The sequence below is a fragment of the Delphinus delphis genome, chromosome 16, assembly GCF_949987515.2.
Source record: "Delphinus delphis chromosome 16, mDelDel1.2, whole genome shotgun sequence".
NCBI classification, from domain to species: Eukaryota; Metazoa; Chordata; class Mammalia; order Artiodactyla; family Delphinidae; genus Delphinus; species Delphinus delphis.
In genome coordinates, this window is record NC_082698.1 from 19,764,397 (window position 1) to 19,783,437 (window position 19,041).

The 19,041-nt window shown below is 37.5% G+C and overlaps 1 protein-coding gene across 5 annotated transcripts in view; it reads right to left on the reverse strand.

Moving 5' to 3' along the window:
- ADD3 (adducin 3) overlaps positions 1-19,041 on the reverse strand; it is a 124,029-nt gene that overhangs the window by 41,227 nt on the left and 63,761 nt on the right. Inside the window, exon 1 of one of the 5 annotated variants that reach the window (XM_060034095.1) lies at positions 13,162-13,235. The exons of the other annotated variants lie outside the window; for them this stretch is intronic. The gene's annotated coding sequence lies outside the window, so the exon portion shown is untranslated. Of the gene's footprint in view, positions 1-13,161; positions 13,236-19,041 lie in introns of those variants that run through there. 5 annotated transcript variants of the gene reach the window in all.

Here is a 19,041-nt window from a genome sequence, read left to right on the forward strand (position 1 = left end):
TGCTTAGACATTGGTAGGAATGGAAATAATGTTCACCAGTAACTTGAAAAAAACTTTCATTATAAATAGGTCAAATTTACCAGTTGTAATGGCCATGCGAGGGACAGAGTTATAAACTTGAAAACATGTACAAGAAGTTCAGAAGAAGTGTATTTTCTTGAAGCCTAAACTCAATCACTTTTTAGACTTAGCTCAAATTGTTCCCAACGTGAATCATTCGGAAAAGCAAATATAAGACTGATTTTATATATATATATATATATATATATATATATATATATATATATATCTTATAAAATAATGAGTAAAACAATCAACCAGAGAGAAAGGCAATCTCTCAAGTATCCTGCAGAATCCAAAAACACATGGCCTCAGTGCCTTTACCCTCCTTTCTACAAAACATGATGAACGTTCTGTATATATTCCCTCAGTCATCATTTGTCTTCAACATGGAGTGTATTGGAAATGGTTGGGAAAAAACCAAAAGGTGGGGTTTTTTGTTTTTGTTTTTTTTCCCTAAGAGAAAGTTGACAGAGACCAGTGGATTGATTACTCAGATGTGCCTCCAAGACATTTAGTTTCTGTTATTATGTCCCCTGGTATCAGTGAAAATTTTTAAATTGAAATCCAGGAAACTATCCAGAACTTGACAGCTCATGATAAATGAGAGGTTTAAACAAGTGGAATTAGTGGAGATTACGATTTTTAAAGAAAGATTCATTGCTCTCAATTTCTGGAGATACCTTAAATTGTTGGCTCTTTACTATTTAGTAGTCCTGGAAAAAAGCTTTTTTAAAAAAAAAATTACATGTGCAGCACTGAGCTTGAAAAATTTAAAGCCATTGCTTTTGACATTTTCTTGAGAGCAATGTCTGAGGAAAAATCACTCTTACCTATTACTGCATATCTACTCTGAAACCTCAGGGAACTTTTTCCAAAGTGAGTATCAGAATACAAGTAATATAGAAAACTTAACTCCCTCAAATTCCAATCTTACATATACCTATTTTTCAAAATTTCTGAACTCAAGAAATTCTAGTTCCTCATTCTGAAGAAATGCAAATGATCCTACAAAAGCTCATTATTAAAAATGAGTTTTCAAATCAAAACATTCACCCAAAAGGCTGGTCTAGAAAACTGATTTGTTATAGTGGATGGTACTTCTAATGGTCCATTCCTAACGTGATTGTTGTGACCAGTGAGGGACAGTAGGGAGGCTGGCACAAAAAGTATGAGGCAAAGCTCCTTATGTTAAAAATTGGAGGAAAATATACAAAAAAATCTTAAAGAACACAAGGTATGAGTACATTCCAAGAGTTCATTTTGATCTACTATCAGGTATCCCAACTAAAGACTTCTGGCTTTCATGATTATAACTTATAAAATACAGCTGCAAAAGCCAATCCAAAAGCTGTAGGTAACTCGTTACTGCAAAGAAGTCATTTGAAGGAGTTCCTACCTCTAGATTTGGCTGGTAAGGAGGATTTCAAGATCATCACAACCTCATCTGTTTTCTTTCTATGGAAAGTCTAATACTGAGTCATGAAAATGCAATTTATTAAGCATAGGTAATAGTACTTGAAAATTATTTCCAAAAACACTGGTCATAACCCACCATTTAGAACTCTGATAACAGTTTTAAGTGGAAATCCATACAAAGAGATGTTTATCAACCTTGAAAATCTGTTTTTATAATAAAAAAACTATTTTTGGGAAACTAGCTTTTTCAAATGAATTATCCTTTAAATCTAAAGTTTGATATCACATCCTGTACTGGGGTTGAATAGTGTCCCCTAAAATTCATATCATTACCTCAGAATATGACCTTATTTGAAAATAGGCTCTTGGGACTTCCCTGGCGGCACAGCGGTTAAGAATCTGCCTGCCAATGCAGGGGACGTGGGCTCGAGCCCTGGTCCGGGAAGATCCCACATGCCGCGGAGCAACTAAACCCATGCGCCACAACTACTGAGGCTGCACTCTAGAGCCCACGAGCCACAACTACTGAGCCCACGCTCCACAACTACTCAAGCCCACGTGCCTGGGGTCTGTGCTCTGCAACAAGAGAAGCCACCGCAATGAGAAGCCCACACACTGCAACGAAGAGTAGCCCCAGCTCGCCACGACTAGAGTAAAGCCTGTGCGCAGCAACGAAGACCCAATGCAGCCAAAAATAAATAAATATATTTAAAAAAAAAAGAAAGAAAATAGTGTCTTAATTTGTAATTAAATTAAGATGAGGTCATATTGGATTATGGTAGGCCCTAAATCTGATGACCAGTGTCTTTATAAGAGAAAAGTAAGAGAGATGTGGATACAGAGACATACAAGGGAAAAAGCCATGTGGTGATGGACAGAGGCACAGACTGACCTGATGCAGCCACAAGCCTAGGAACACCAAGGATTGCTACCAACTACCAGAAGCTGCGAGAGAGACACAAAACAGATTTTCCTCAGGGCAGCCAAAAGAAACCAACCCTGCTGACACCCTAATTTTGGACTTCTGGACTCAAGAACTGTACGAGAATAAATTTCTGTTGTCTTCAGTCACTCATTTTGTGGTACTTTGTTATGGTAGCCCTAGAAAACTAATATACATACTGTTCCAATGGAATTTCCATCTTAATAATACCTATTTTAGGAGGCATTTCACCATCACAACAGTGTAGATAGATAGCACACCTTTGCAAAATCAAAGTCAGCTCTTTGGGAATAACAGAAATCAAAATAGCAACCCGAATGACATTAAAAAAAATAAATTTATTTTTGGCTGCATTGTGTCTTCTTTGCTGTGCGCGGGCTTTCTCTAGTTGCAGTGAGTTGGGGCTACTCTTTGTTGCGGTGCACGGGCTTCTCATTGCAGTGGCTTATCTTGTTCCCGAGCACAGGCTCTAAGCCGGCAGACTTCAGTAGTTGTGGCTTGCGGGCTCTAGAGCACAGGCTCAGTAGTTGTGGTGCACGGGCTTAGTTGCTCTGCAGCATGTGGGATCCTACCGGACCAGGGCTTGAAGCTGTGTCCCCTGCATTGGCAGGCAGATTCTTAACCACTGTGCCACTGGGGAAGACTCCCGAATGACACTTGATATACCATTTGATATACGTAAGGGCAACGCAACACAGATGTCTTGCACAATGGTATGACTTTTGCAAACTATTACCATGTTAGATCAAGAAACAATGTTTCCAAGAAAATATGAAGATGATATGAATGTTCTTGTCATATCAGATTCTGAACAGAAATTTCTTTGTAAAACCCCATGAAGATTCACAATGAACATCAACCACAAATTAAAGATGCAGTGGGCTCTACTGGTTCTATCATAGCTGAAACACTTAAAGCAGTTATCAAATTTTAAAATATTCCAGTCTGATGGAATGTCTTTTCATTAAGCAAGAGTGGATTTAAAAAGCCATTCACTCCGTTTATCAGGTTTCTTGCCATGTGTACATACAAGCTGCATTTCTGCCCTTCTCCCCACATTAGGGAACACTAAACCCTAACCTGCAGATTCAGCATCATGCCAGGCTCTGGGCCCCCAGGATTATGAGAAACCTTAAGAAACTAGTTTAGCAGCTCAGCATCAAGTTAGTCTTGCTGCTGTTGCTCCCATTCTGATGTCTGACTTTCACTTCAGCAATACTTTTATCTGATTGTTAATAATCAAACTCTGTTAATCTCTTAGCCACTCCACTCACTCTAAAGCAGCCTAAATCCTTTTCTTGTTTTTCTATCAGGTAACTCCAAATACTTTCAAAACTGAAGATCTATGCCTGAACCCTCTTTCCCAGGTCTCAGTCTTAGACCCTTCTATCCATTTCTACCATTCCCTAAGGTAACCTGATGGCTCACACCCTGGCTTACAGTAGGGGATTTCTGATGCCATGCAAACTTCCCTGGTATTAATTCCCCATCTAGGCTTCTACCTATTGCCACCCTTTGCCAAAACACCCTGTTCCTATGCACTGCCTACAGGCCAGGGTTTGAAACCTACTGTCCAACCTCCCTGACAGTCCATACACCTGGGCTTTTTCCTACTGCCTGTTGCTAGGAATCTGCCCTGTCCTCAAGGGTCTGCCTGGATTCCAAATCTTTGTCAGGCATTCAGCCACTCCGACTCTGTTACTGACATCATCCTTCTTAGTAATTTAGCTTTTGTGTTTTTCTATTAAACAAATTACATCAGAATTTTTAAAAACACAATTTTTGATGAAAGTATGTTTTTATGGGGAGAGAGGATTAATGGCCAGTAGTCAACATTTCCTGAGCATCTACTATTACCTAACATTGTTTTAAGAAGGCAGCATGTTTTAACTCATTTAATCCTCATAATAACCTTAGACAGGTAGGTGCTATTACCATACTCATTTTACAGACAAAGAAACAGCATTACAGAAGTTACGTGTACAAGGTCACATACCAATATGTGTGCAGCTATGATATAAATTCAAGTAGATGGGCTCCAGAACCTGTATTCTTTACCACTACACTATATTGTATCTCTACCTTCTGCTACCCTATCCCCATCCCTAAACTCCAATGATGTTTTCAAATTTTAAGTCATTTCAAATTTATACCTGTTAAGATCCTCCAGTAAATGTTTCCAACTCCTCCCCTACCCAGCCCCAAATCTAAGTCCCCAACTCTAATGTGAACTCTTTGAAAAGATATATGTTTTCATAGGCTGTATTTTCTTACGATGAAGTTTACCTGAATGTAAAAGCATGAGGTACAGGGTGCGACACTCAGGAATTTGATGATTAAATCAATAATAAATAAGTAAAATCCCCTGGTCATTCATCAAATTTCATCTTCTACAAAGTGTAGTCTAAATTACAACTATAATTGTGAGCTTTAGAAAGAGGTGAGGGGAGTCCTCTGGCTCCTACTACCTAGATTATATATGCCCCATTATTTCATCTAGAACTGTGTTGGACATTTACTGCCACACAGGTTTGTCGATTCATTTAAAGAGGTTTAGGCTCTGACCTGGTATAAAATAAGATTTAGCCTTGCAAAGTAGGCCTAGTCAATATAAATAACAAACCTGAAAATGTGTGCAGACATTTTGATATTTTATGACAATTCATATAAGAGAATAGAGATCGAGATTCTTTTCTGACATGAATAGTGAGGAGACTGAAGATAATAAAGAGACAACCACCCAAGCCTCTAATCCACAGCTGGAAACTGGTCTTAATAAAAAGTAAAAAAAAATCTGAAAGAAGACCTAAAAAGGCTAACTGTCCAATTCACGGGAAAAGAGAAAGCATTAAAAGAACTCATTGTTTAATTTATGGAGGAAAGTTTATCAAAAACAGCAGGCTGAAAAATACCTTTGTAAGAATAACAGAGAAACAAAACATTTATAAGTCCATATAACAACTCTTCCAAGAAATAAATACTGCCTTCCTTAATATTATCTAATTACAGCCAAAAGAGGAATAGCATCTTTAGAATTTAAAGGTGTTAGAGCTTAACAGGATGTAAGGTATTATTACATCTAGTACTACCCCTCATTCCTCCATATGAAGAAACAGGTCCCAAGAGAGAATCCGACTTGTCCAAGTCCTTCAATTTATCTTACTCAAGATTTTTCATATTATCTAGAGCAGCATATGATACATAGAATGTAGATCATATGATCTATCCATGTAAGAAAAGATTTAAATATGAACTACATTAAAAAAATTCCTTTAACTAAAGGTTTTGGCAATAAACTAATTTCAAAAGCTACTGTACATTAAATAAAATGTTAACTTTCATGAAAAAGGAAAATCACCTAATGCCTCAAGTACCGGTTTCTTGATTTTAAGGGGTTTGTAGGTATGCATTCAGAGTTAAAAACACACAAAACAAATTTTCTTGATGTGTGCTTTCATAAGAATTTAGAGTCATTTATACCATTTTAAAATAATGAGAACACTTCTCTGTTAAGCTTTCATGGTAATTCACTAGAGAGAGTAAATTTTATGACTCAGCTTTTTGTGCTCACTCACACATGCCTGAATGGTCCACTTAAATTGCTTGCTATATTTTAAATTCAGGCCTGGAGTAGGATTCTTGTTTCTCTGAGGCTCACAAAGACTAGACTCACAGCTTAGTTCTACAGTGCCTATTTAGCTGGACTTAAAGCCCACATCAAGTAGTTTATTGTCAAAACAAAAAGCAATCTTCATGGAGCTTAGTAACTTAAGTAGCTCTCCAGAGTTTGGTAAATATTTTGTGTCTACTTTTTATCTCTATTGTCAAGGAAGGGTTCTATAGAGTGGTGAAGTATTATTTTACACATCTAAAAGGTACTATGGATACTACAATCCTTCAGGTTCATGGTTACAACTGAGAAGCACAAAGCCACCTACCATAATTTTCCAAACACACAATTTTCTTAGTCATTCCCAAGGTTTTTTGTTTGTTTTTTAAGCATCCTGGAGTCCCATCTTAATCAGTCTGGGGTTTGTAAAATTCAGGCTCTGAAAATAGCATGGAAAAGGCTTTTAAGTATACCCCACAGACTGAGAGGAAAATGATGACCCTCCCAAACAAAAGCCATTTCTCTAACTAATGCTTTGCTCACCTTATTTCTCACATACTTGGACTGTTTTCCCTGCTCACCTCCATCCATTCAAGTCTTCCACACTTTGTGGTGTGTTCAAAAACCAACTCCTTCCACGATGGCTTCCCAATCTCCTCTATCAGAATTAGCCCCCCACCCCCCTTAGTGTTCCCAAAGCACTTTGTCATAGTCTGTGTTGCTTTTGAATTATCTGAGTATGTCTTTCTGCCCCAGTATCTGGGCCAACATCTTTTTCCTTTCTTCACTGTCTACTAACAGTTATACTCAATAAGGGTTTATTAAACTGAGTGAGGTGAGTAGGGCTATTGACTCATAATATCCCATTCTCTAGTCTTAGAGTAAACTAGGGCAGAGAATCTACAGCAACTCTTGAAAAGTGGGCTAATCATGGTTTGATCAGAATGGCCAGCTACCCAAGATGGTTGAGGTAATGAAAAAGTAATCACAAAAAAGTATGAAGGTATAAAAAGAGTAATTAAAAAAAATCTATACCTACTGCTGTGTTCTGAGACCAGATACAAATGGTGCTACAAAATGTCATCTTAAAATAAACAAAAAACTACTTATCCAGTCAATCAGTAAACACTAATACAGCTGTTAGGTAGAGTATAAAGAGATATAAAGCACAGATCTAGGTTCTGCCCTTAAAGACTTCCCAGTTTTAACTATTAAGAACTAAAATTCTCTACTAAAATTCTCTATTGACCTCATGGGAAGAAAACTGATAATAAAAAACAGTTTATGGGACTTCCCTGGTGGCACAGTGGTTAAGAATCTGCCTGCAAATGCAGGGGCCACAGGTTCAAGCCCTGGTCTGGGAAGATCCCACATTCCGCAGAGCAACTAAGCCCGTGCACTACAACTACTGAGCCTGCCCTCTAGAGCCCGCAAGCCACAACTACTGAGCCCACATGCCACAACTACTAAAGCCTGTGCACCTAGAGCCCATGCTCCTCAACAAGAGAGGCCACTGCAATGAGAAACCCATGCCCGACAACAAAGAGTAGCCCCCGCTCGCCGCAACTAGGGAAAGCCCGTGCACAGCAACCAAGACCCAACACAGCCATAAATAAATAAATAAACAAATTTATTAAAAAAAAAACAGTTTATGATAAATGCTAAATGAAAGATAAATATAAGATATCCAAGAGTTGTTGAGGATTGCTGATAAACAGAATTATGGATTAAGATAGTAAGGGAAGATCTCAATGAAGAGGTAAGGTCTGAGTTTCATGATGCATAAAATGAGGTGGTTTGAAATAGATGACCTCTGGGCTTACCTTCCAAATCTGAAATTTTATTGTATCTTATCACATAATTATATCAATAATAGTGACTTGATATTAACTAACCACCCCCTGAATAGAGTTTTCTTCTTAATCATTATGAAAGTAACAGCTTTTAAAAAGCTGTCAGTCCTCAAATAAGCAGTTTTATCAAATCATTTTAAATATAAATATCCAAAACTGAATGTGATATATCTCACAAGAAGGTTTGGTATTTTGTAAGAGAACTTGAGTTGGAGGCTTTTTTTCTTTATACCAGTTTCTTGGTGTGGCTTCCAAAATTCAAAACAGGCTTTTAAGTGCACACTTTTTCATACCCAAAAGTTGTATTTGAAATCATTTAAATTATTCTTGTCTCTCTGTGGATAGGAAGTGAATAGAGTAAACCTGCAAAAGTTCATCACCACTATTAAAGCACTTTTTCCTTTGTTCTCTTTGACTGTCATGGCTTTTGTACCGAGCAGTTACTGATGATCAAATGTATTCTGAAGTTCAGCCAAAGTTTTGTGTTTTTTTTTTCTTTTTTTTTTTAGGGCAACACTCAAAACAAAGCAAATATTGGCTTAGTTATGACACTTGTTGTTCTAATACATTAATAGCCTATTGTCCACTGTGGTTGTCTCAACAAGATAATACATTGAAAAACAGCGTTTCCTGATAGGAAGTGAATTCCCACTGTGTGTCACAGGACCCTAGCCAAAAGTTGGGCTCTAAAGGAGAAAAAGCAGTCCCTTCTGAGATTGCATACATAACAGACCAGAGTAACGATTAGACTTTTTCTTCCCTCTTGTTTAAAAAGGCTTTCTGCTTCAGCTCAAACTACAGTCTATTTGACTGATTTTGCTATCATAGGACTGTTTTTCTAAAATGGTTTCAAATATTTTAGACAAAGTTTGTTCAACATCCTGTAGGCAGCAGTATCCTGCATATTTCTGACTCTAGAGAATTTCCTTAGTCGTAAATGCCACAATGGATAAGGTAACATGACAAAGAAGATATTGGGATGTGTCATAAAGACACAGTGTGACCATTTTCAAGGTTAGTTTCATACAAGCAATTGTTTAAGCCATTATAATATACGAGGTACAATAATTGCAATGGTACGCAAAAATTGGGGCTCAATTAATCCACACATCGCAAATGTGTTTATTTCATTTAGAATTTGATTAGTGAGAAACTGATGTCACTAGCAGATCCACACACAGCAGAGTAACTGACACTGTCCTAACAAGGCATTAGTACCCCTTTTTAAATACTGAAAATGTACTTCTTTTCCATCTATTTTCACAGACTCAAACTTGGAGAACTTTCTCTGCCCAGTTCCACTTACCAGTGGATACTGGAAAACTCCAACAATAGAAGAACTAAGAACAGTTGTCATTTTGGTACATTCCAGTGAGACTGTCTCTGTCATCTAGGTACTCCCACCCTTTAATGCAGTGCTTGCCTCTTAGAAGGTCCTCAACACATTTTGCTAAACTGAACTGTGTCAAACAATTGATATGAAAATTAACACAGAATTCTAGCATTATTTGGATAACAAATAATCTCTTGGGTTTTAGGGAAGTATACTTATTCAAGGTATGTCAAGCCTTCTGCTAAGAAGCTAGGGTCACCAGCATGAAAACACACAGACTCCCCTACCTCCAGGCCAAGAAAATGTCTTTTTATCTTCCTGTTGTAATTATATAAATCAAATGATGAATTCTTATTCCATGTTGCTTTGTTGTCGTTTGATGGAATTATAAGAATAAAATTGTGAAACAGGTAATGTTAAACAACCTACATGTGATGCAGCAAAAATTCCTGCTTCGGTTACTTTATAACTTTGCTGTGTAACTTGATAACTTTGCTGGCAGGATGGTAGTGCACAGTTCACCTCTAAGGCTGCTTCCTCAGCACCAAGTCAGAAAACTTTAGCTATGTCAAGCAACATCAATTTTAGCATTCAGTGAAACAGAGAGATGGATTAGAGGGCTAGAATGTGAAAACAATTTAAACAAGGGGACTGAAGCCAAGTTTCAAAGCCCTCAGGATTAACTCTGAATGGCTGGATTCATTGAAAATTACAAAGATCCATTTTAAAAACAAACATCACCTCAGAATCTTCTCCTCAAGTATTCAAGCTTGATAAAAAGATTTGCTTTTACTTCTGGAATGGATTTTATAGTTTTGAAAGTGATTTTTTAGAAAAGGAGAGTTTATGTAAAATATAGTATAATATTTAACTTCTCTCTCTCTCTCTCTTTTTTTTTCCACATTCTTAAACTTTCAAATAGCTTAGGCCATATGGCAGGTCAAACAAATTACAGACCACACAATATACACAAAAGATGTTTTTAATTTAAATAACAGAAACTTCATACAATTTGGGTTATATAGCTTAAGTCAATATTAAAAATAATACTATGTAACTATTACAGCTGGAAGGGACATTAAAACTCATCTATTCCAATCTTTCATTTTATACTCAATAGATGGTAAAACTAAGGATCAAGGGGGTTAAGTGACAGGCTCACAATCTCACACTCCAGTTACCAGACTTTGAACCCAATGTTATTTCATTAATCTGCTGAAAAATGACTCCTAGGGCAGTCTTACCCACTCATGAATGGCTGGGACAGTGGGGGCCTACTTTTGGTGTTCTAGCCAGAGGAAGAGAAGTTGGTGAGGGGTTTTTCCATTTCCACACAGCACTATCACCCCTTTCCAGTAGCACCTAGGTTCTGGGTTCTGTCCCAAAATGGAGGTAGGAGGGAAGGCTGATAGCCTAAGTATATCTGATGGGGAGAAAGGGAACAACTTGGAAATAATCCAGATACCTATCAAAAGATGAATGTTTAAATAAATTATAGTATACCCATCCATACATTGAAGTACCATACAACCATTAAAAAGAATGAGGCAGATACATAATGGTGTGTGTAGTATAATTTTATTTGGATTTTTAAAAAAGATGTCCACTAATATTCACAGAAATTTTCCGGAAAAATAGAGAAGAAACTCCCCACTGGGGCACAGCGTTCAAAGATTAGGGTAAGAAAGAGACGTTTTGTCATATGCCCTTTATATTGTTTCATCTTTTTACCATGTGCATTCTTTAAGTTATAAAATTAATACTTTTTAGAAGTACATTAAAGCAGAGAAGGGAACTTCTCTAGAGCCCTGGGAAAACCCTGAGGAAGACAAAGATGGGGTCTATCAAGGGTAATTTGATACTCTGTATCTAATCTATGTGACACACAGTTTATTTCTCTAGAAAAGACTTCCTAACCCTTTTCATGTCACTTTAGTTTTCACTAATACAGTGTGCATAAATAAAATTTGTATAGCATACTGGAGTAAAGAGGAGGGGGTTTGGGGGCAGCCATATAATAGGGCTAAGTAAAAAAAAAAAACCCACTCTCTGTATTACATAATTATTACAAGAAAAAAATAAGATAGAGTATTATTAGATATTGGCTATTGACTTTCTACAAAATTTCCAAATAAAAATCTATCTAGAAAATCTTCTAATGTCAGTATTTAACAGCAAACTAGTTGGCAAGCTTTGCTCTGGAGCAACTATAAAAGTCTAGGAGTAACTATATTCTCCTAGAGTTCAAAGGGACAGTAGAGGTCATCTAGCTCAGTGGATTGAAACACATTTAAAAAAAATAAACCAGAACAGAAAATATAGCAGTATGTTTTTTGCACTGTTAAGAGAAATTTATTTTAGAGATTAAGTGGTGTGTATGTGGTACATGTATTGGGTCGTGATGCAAAATATATTAAAAAAAAAAAAGATTGAAAGCCACTTACCCAAGGTTATACAACTAATAATTGTACACTGAGTATAATAGGCAATGTTTAATAAATGTCTACACAACACGTGTGGCAAGAGGTTCACCTAGTTCCTGCTTGAAAATTTATTTTCTTGTTGAGGACATCACTTATATACTAATTCTACCGCTCAGATATTAAACAGTAAATTTCCAAAATTTCTGATATACACAATTTATTTGAAGCAAAGCTTTAGTTTTCATGTCATTTGTAAGAATGATTCTGGGTTAACATCTAAACATTTTTTCTCAAATCTAATACATTCCCTTTAGCATCTCTGGAATAGGCATGAGTCTTTTACCGAGAAAATTAGGGTATTCTAAGCTGGAAAAGGTCTTAGAGAGCTAACCCAAATTCCTAATTTTACAGGTGAAGAAACTAGTGTCCAAAGTAAAAGCCTCTTAATTCCCAGGCTAGTGCTTTTTTCTATTATATCAGGCTTTTACTTTATTCTTATATCCTTGTGATGTTAGAAAATAGCTAAACACATTACTACTACCAAAGAGTAGTAGTTCAGCCAAGAGGAAGCTGAAGCAAGGAAATGATAGGATGTTTAAGTCCAGAAAGGATGACACAATGCCACCCCTGCAAGCTTTACAGAAATCTGCCGTTTTCAACCCGCAGCTTTAGATTTCAACTAAGGCAAATGATTCAACTTGCTTGTACTGAATGGGTGTGTTTGCCCCACAAGGGGACACAATGAACACGCAAGAGAGGAAGACAACAGTACAGACATCACAAAGCACAACCTCTCTCTCAACATGCCCACTTTGATCAGTGCATAATTAAACACTTCACAGGCATTTAAAACCCAACTACAAAAAGAACTCCAACATGTGAGAAGGTTAGACCCCACTGGCAAAGAAATATTGCTGAATGTGGACCTCACTGAATAACAATCAATCTCCTATAGTTCAACTTACCGTTCACGTCACAAACTCTAGAAAGAACACAGAGGCACAGACAAGGCACAGAGCAGAACTCTGGGCTGCAGCCTTCCCCAACTCCTCTGACAAATACCCAACAGCAGAAGGACAAAGCATCATTATGACAGAAATAAAGGCTCTTTAGATGCTGCCTTTTTTTAATTCAATGAACCCACTCTTACACACAGAGTTCATGCCACGATGTCTCGAAATACAGTATTGCCGGATTATGCTATTAATGAGTCCAATAAATTCAGTGCAATATTTTTAAGCATTTTTATCTTAAATAATTAGCACATTTGAGAGACTACCAGTATTTTCCTTAGTCAATGTCATCCCCCAAACAATTAAGAACAATTCAGTAAACAGTTCAAGAGGGGTAAAAAGCAAACTAACAGGAAAAAATTTAATTGAGTGATAAAGCCACAAGCTCCTCCCCAAGACGAATATTGCACATTGCTAGCAGCTGGCACAAAATTAACCCTCTATCTTATCTATGCTTCCCCCTAAGCTGTGAGCTATCGGTATTACAATAGACAATTTTGTACTTACTTATTAAAAAGAATGGAAGCTGCCGCACATATCTTAAGCTGGTTTTTGTGTAGCAATTCTGATGCAATGCTGCCCTAAAAATGAACTTTGTTTTAAACAGTGAGATATCCACACAGTGCGGTTAGAGCAGGGGTGGAGCCCACTCTGGGGGAAACAACACACCCAGGCCGACTTCAGTGAGAGCAAACGGCACGTTAATGTTGCCACAACGTTTTTCAGTGCCTCAGAGTCAAAATTAATTGGGTTAAATAAACCCTCTTCATAGAAATGGGGGGAAAGTTCAGCTTTCCTGCCATGGAATGAAATATAGACATTTCTTTTTCGTGAGGAAAGTAAAGATAAAATGCAAGGTAGATCACGCAGCTCAGCCAACAGAATGTTAGGTGGAAGTGGACTACTGTAAAGGAAGTCCAACCATGCGAACTGCTAAGTTTAGCAACAGCAGCTTCTGCATATCTCAAGGTGTCAGCAACACTGCTCCAGAACTTGACTTTGGCCTAGGTGGCCAAGACAGGGGACCTGAACATTATCAAGCATTACTTATCCTTCTCTACCAATGCTCTAGTTCTCCTGGCAATACAGAAACAATAAAAGCATTTTCTTATCAACTAATTAGCAAGAACTGCCTTCAAAAATAAGGGATTTGACTGATGCTTTAATATTGAAATAAACACATAAAAGGGGAAATTATTTTGATGAAAATCATTAATATGAATACTATGCTTTAAAAAATTTGCAATCACCCACTTCTGCAAATAATTCCATAAGTTTTGATTTTTAATTTTTTTCTGATTTATTTCCAAATAAGATATTCAGGAGGATGTATACGTACTGTCTAAAACTCTTTAATAGCGTTTAAAATTTCAGTTATTGAAACTATTATTAAACATCCGATTATTGTTCAGAATGATTTTAATCAATACTACTTTCTGTATGCACATTCAGAGACGCACCAACAGTTACTTTTAACGGAACTCCTATAACCCATGAAATAAAAAAATAGGTTTCTCAGTAGAATACCCAAGCATGTAAAAAATAAGCTATATAATCATTTACATAGAATTTAAAACAAATAATGGAAATAGCTTTGGGAGAAGACTAGGAAAATATTTTTAATGATACATGTTGTCACATTACCCTCTCCAACTGCTACTCCCTCACACTGGAACAATAAATCAGTCTGGAGTATTGAATATTTCAATATTTTGAGAGATGGCCTAGAACACCCTCTTTCAGGATCCTGCGGGTAGGTGCTGACTGATTTCGTCTGTTGTTGGATTATGAGGTCACTCTTGCCATGATAAGTTAACCCATTCCAAAATCCTCCTTTCATAGTCCAAGTGCCTGATATAATTATGTTTTTCATCCATATACATAATTATGAATTGCCTGCTGCTATCCCTTGCTCTTGCCCACCTAACCCCCAAACTGAACAACTCAAAGATAGCAGTTGGATATTACATTTGAAGAGTCCCATCTTGATACTTTCTGGATTTGCACTGCTGGAAATGTCTGTTTTCAAGTCAAACTTCACTTTCACAGCTGCAAAGGAAATGACAAGAGAAGAAAAACACAGCCAATACATATCAGCAATTAATTCCATCCACAACTGCCCAGCTGTTTGTGCATGGAAGAATCAGTCTGTTTCCTTTTGGGGCTCTCACCACTGAAAATTGATACTGCATATTCAGAGACACAAGCTGTTTGTAACATGTCAGGAATGTGCGCAAGATCACACAGAGTTGAAGAGACAAAATGAAATCCAGATCTAGTTTTCTTGGGACTTGCCAGTATTATTTCATAGCTAAGAAAGAAAAGAAAAAGAAACCATAAAAACACCTCAATCACAGAGAGAGGAAAATACACACAAAAAAATTATCCTGTCTGAATATCACCCTACCAATAAGGAGAAAAATCTGCCAATGACATCAGATTTAGTAACAAGAATAGACACTCTGATTTATTGGCATAGACAAGGTGTGACATTGCTCGGAATCCACATGCCCGTAGTACACTAAATCCAGCCAATACTTTCTGGACTACACAGCTGCTTGCCCAATGTGTAGTTAGTCCTCAAAACAAAATCCTTATAAACGTGAAAGTTGTTGGGAACCAATGCTTTCACCAGTCATGCAGAAAAGCAAGTTTTTCTTGGTTAGTTCAGACATTATTTGGCACTTACAAATACCTGCCCGTTTCAGGGATTCAGGTAAATTTACAGATCCAATCTTCTAGTGTAACAGTCAAGTAATCAAATTTCTCCTTTCCTCTCCCATTCAGTTTTGTGGGTTTTAAATAAAAATACTCTCTACTGAGTGCCAGAGACTCATGTGCAACTCAAGAAGTATTCTATCCCCTTCTCTCCCTGCACTCCAACTCCAATTTTATCTCAAAATGTCTGTTTCACTTAAGTCTTGTAAAATGTCATTTTGCTACAGTGTATTTTCAAATATACAGTGAGTCAAATAACTTGTGTTTTCAGTATGTAAAATGACTTGTGGTTAATTATTGTCATGAAAGTTAGAGAAAAGAAAAAGATGACATTTTTAGAACAAAATAATTCAAAACATATTTAAGCTATTTTACTGTTTTTTTTTAATATGAAACTAGGTATCCCATGATTGAATTCATTGTTCTAAGCACCTCCCCTCTCCCCTTTTGCTGCACAAGAGTTCATGTACTCCTAACGCCAGTATATTTTCAAGCACAACTTGGATGGCACACTCAATTTGGGCACCACTAGGGGATAGGGCTTAACCAGTGAAAAGAAGAAAAGCTCTCTGCTCCAAGTATGAGAGAGACATTCTGTAATCTTCAGAATGAAGATGCTCTCAAGTGCCAGAACTCAAACCAGCACAATGAGAAGCTGTCTCCAACTAAAGTGCTGTGAAAGCACGAAGTGTGATTTGTTAAAGAAATAGAAGGCATCTCAAACAAGTGGTAGACTGAAAACAAAGCACAAAACCAAAAAAAGGGTTTTTTCCTTAACAAACACCATCTGATCGAGGATATATCTGGGGTAGGAAAGGGGAGGAGAAGAAAAGTTTAACCTTTGGCTGATGGTGACACTAACTTATAGAAATATGGTATAACTATTAGTGACTCAAACAGCCACAGAGACGAGCTTTGCTTGGCAAACTTCAGCTCTGTGGGACACAGACTAGTTTGAAATGTCTAAGGGAAGGAACTTCCCCACCTACAAGGCTGGCTGAGGAAAGAAAAGGTCTCTCTGAGCTGTTGAAATCAGGTCACTTAAACTCATGATAGTCTAACTAGAGCCTTGGGTAGCATTAACAAAGACCATTCAGGAGAGGAGGCTGGAGATACGAAATTGCCAGCTCATATTTAAAGTGATTTTTTTCCCTCAACAATTTATTATGATAATATTTAATACTAATATATATGGATTTACTATTTCAGTCTTAAAAATTTTACATATACAGCAAATTTGAAAGAATTTTACAGTAAGCACCATGTAGGCACTAGCTAGATTCTATCATTAACACTGTACTATACTTATTTTATCACATATCTCTTCAACTACCCACTCCTCTTTCCATCCATTAATCTATCTCACCTTTCGTGCATTTAAAGTAAATTACAAGCATTAGTATACTTCCCCCAAATACTTCAGCATACATATCATTACCTAGAGTTCAGTATTTGCTTATCGCTTTTTTCTTTTATGTAAAACGTACATACAATGAAATACAGAAATGTAAGTGTACACTTGTATAACCCCAACTCCTGTCAAAATATAGAACATTACCTTCATCCCAGAAAAGTTCTCTCATGCCTCTTCCCAGGCAATCCCCTTCTCCCACATTCCCAGAGGCAATCACTATTTTGATTTTAAAAGTGATTTTAAACAACTCCAAGTAGTCATGCCTTCGCAACCTGTGCATCAGAACATTCTCCACTACATCACATAACTTACACTTGGCTGAACAAAGTGATCAGATATGAACCAAATAGATGGAAGGAGCCAAAGAAGAAATCATAAACTTAAAAGGAAGTGTAGACTCATCTGCTCCAATTACTCAATTTCTTAGGTGAAGGAAACAAAACTTAGAAAGCTTTGGCTGCCTGTACCAGTCATCCAACTACTCAGTAATTTACTGGGTGGGCCTAGTCTAAGGCTTTTAGGCAGCAGCTCTACACTTCATTTTAGGGTGAGGAGAACAAACTTTGGAGATAATGCTGGTTCAGAGGAAGCGCTCAACCACTTACAGGCTATACATCTTAAACAAGTTTTTCGGTTTTGTTTTTTTTAAACTCCTTTGAGTCTCAGTTTTCTCATCTGCAAAACAAGGAAAATCTTAATTCATAAAGTTTTATGGATTAAAAGAGATAACATTTGTAAAGTGCCCGGCATATTGTAAGTGATCAAAGGAAGGAAACACAGGAAGTGGAGGGAAAACTGACAGTACGAAGCACAGTTCAAGAATATGCACTTTCACATATTGCTTCTAAGTCCTTGTGCTACCCCGACATTTGCTCTCATTTTGCATATATATGCAAAGAAAATAACAGCACTGAGGCAAGCCGTTTTTCACATCTAAAAAAAAAAAAACAAAGGCTACTCCTTTTCTGTTTGTCTTTATGACAGAACTGGAGTGGTGGGGGGAGAGAAGCACAGACTTTTGACTTCATAGTGACCATATGTACCTTATATCCTTATCTGTCTTTGTATAAACGGCTCCCTTTGTCTGGACTGATCTTCCTTTTATCCACCAAAAGAGAAGGTCCAGTTAAAATCTAACGTACTCTCCTGATCTACTCAGAACAAATTTAAAGCTCCTTCATCTGTGTTTCCATAACGCTTTAAATAACAGCATTACAGAACTCCTCATCCCAGCTGGCTGCTTCCATGTGTTTCCCCTACTTGAATGGGAGCGCCTCTGCATCCCAAAGCCTAGCACAGAGCTTAGCACACTGAAACCATCCACAAGTATTTGCTGAATGGATATGCCTGGTTATGGTCAAAGTAGCAAAACAACTAAGTCTGAACACTCACCAAAAAAGGAAAGCAAAGTGCCAGAACAATGGGGGGCAGGGAGATGATCACAGGGCATATTAAAAGGCATGAAATTTAGAAAAGATTAAAAGCCAATTGTGTGTAAACTTTTGTGTTCTCAGAGAAGTGACTGCCACTAAGCAGCTGAAGTGCCACTGGAATAATTCAGCGTGCTGTGTGTTTTATATACTTATCCCATGCACCACCCACGACAACCCTATCAGGCAGTACTATTACGTTCCTTTTATAGATGAGAATACTGAGACTCAAGGAGGTTAAGCAAATAAGGTCACACAGCTAGTGGCAATGGAGATAAAAAGCAGAGTAGTGATGTTTCATTGCAAGTCATTTTCATATTAGGCCTACTTCACACACCGCGTGGGGAGGCTCTGCATTAAAGAAGACCCAAACAGTTGAGGGGCAACCAAATAGTACAAGAGATTCAACAGAGGGAGCAAAAATCAATGGCAGAAAAAAAGGCCTAGACAAAAAACAAACCAAAGCTGAGGTGATAAGAGGCGTGTGACTTCTACGTAGGAGTTATCTTCACAGAACAGGTCGCCGCCCGGAGTCATGAAACATAAGCCAGAGATGGCCCTAGAACACGTAGGAGTGCGAAAGAGTAGCTCTTACTCTCGGCATGGTTTTTTTTCCCCCAAACTAATTGTTCTCCGAAGTGATAATACAACATGGATAAAAATGCTGACCATGGTGTTCATGCTTCAGAAGATAATGAGAGCCTCACCAAGTTGATGAAATGAACTCTTGTCTGCAGGCATCTCTGGCTACATTCTGTAGTTTCTCCTTTAGGAATACCCTGGTTTTGCCTCCCTTGCAAAGATGGATTTATGAAGGAAGCTTCC